Raw genomic sequence first — 1,251 nt, forward strand, 5'->3', positions numbered from 1 at the left:
AACAACAACAACAACAACAACTATATATACTATGTATGTATATATGTATATGTATACATACACACACACACACACACACAACGGAATACTATGCAACATAAAGATTAATGATGAGTCCATGAAATGTCTTATAATGTGGATGAATCTGGAGGACATTATACTGAGTGGAATATGTTAAAAACAAGAGGACAAATATCGTATGATACCACTTTTATAAAAAGTCAAGAATAGGTTTATACACAGAAAGCAATGATCTTTGATGGTTACCAGGGATGGGAAGGGGAGGAAAGGAGAATCACTTACTAGATAGTATAGACAAGTGTTCATTCTGATGAAGGGAAAGGCAGAACACAATTTGGGAAAATTCAGCACAATGTGGGTAGCAAGAATAAAGGACAACTACAATAAAAGCTGTAACATACACAACCTGCAACAACAATAATAACAAACAAAAATTTGTGAGTGGTTACAAAGGTAGACATGCATGCTGTACAAGTGTGGGAGGGCATATGGGAGTACTTGTATATGCATATATTGGTATAGTTGTGAGCATTTGTATACACATATTTGTATGTGCTGCATATATATTTACACATATAGTAGAACACATAGGGGACACAGTTATGGAAGCTTCTTAGATGTATTCAAATACTTGTGGGACTGAGTTACTGGGTTTGAAGGATAAGGACTATATTCTGGGGGACATCTAAGTCAATTGACAGTTTAGGTATTCCGGGGTGCAGGATATGAAACACACATAATAATTTCTTTAACATTGTTATGTTTTATTAAATCATCTACCAAAGTGTCAATTAAACAAATCTATTCTTTTAAAATCTACCCAGGCAAGGTCACCAACTTTTCAATAGAGCAGTTTCTCATCTCTCTTAGGTCATTTTCTCTCCCATTTCAGGTTCAGGCACTGCTTACACACACACACCCCAGTTCCCCTCTGAAGCCCAACATAGTGCTTGGAAGCGACAGATCATCAATTAACAATGAGCCAGGTCCTGGCATCAAGTGACATCTTGGCAGAAAGTCAGTCGTATTAATGTTTACAAGTCCCAAGTTCCCACTTAATAGGAGTTGCTGTCCTATTGCAGTAATGTGCTAAATTATGTTACCTTTATTTAATAATAACAGGATTATCATTGCTTAAGCTTTTAATTCAGTGCATTGATCTGTCACCTGGATTCTCTCCCCTAAACTTTAAAATATGTTGTGTTGTTGTTGTTGTTGTTATGTGCCGTC

The sequence above is a fragment of the Orycteropus afer genome, unplaced genomic scaffold, assembly GCF_000298275.1.
Source record: "Orycteropus afer afer isolate SDZICR_OR568_19922 unplaced genomic scaffold, OryAfe1.0 scaffold00268, whole genome shotgun sequence".
In the NCBI taxonomy this organism is placed as follows: Eukaryota; Metazoa; Chordata; class Mammalia; order Tubulidentata; family Orycteropodidae; genus Orycteropus; species Orycteropus afer.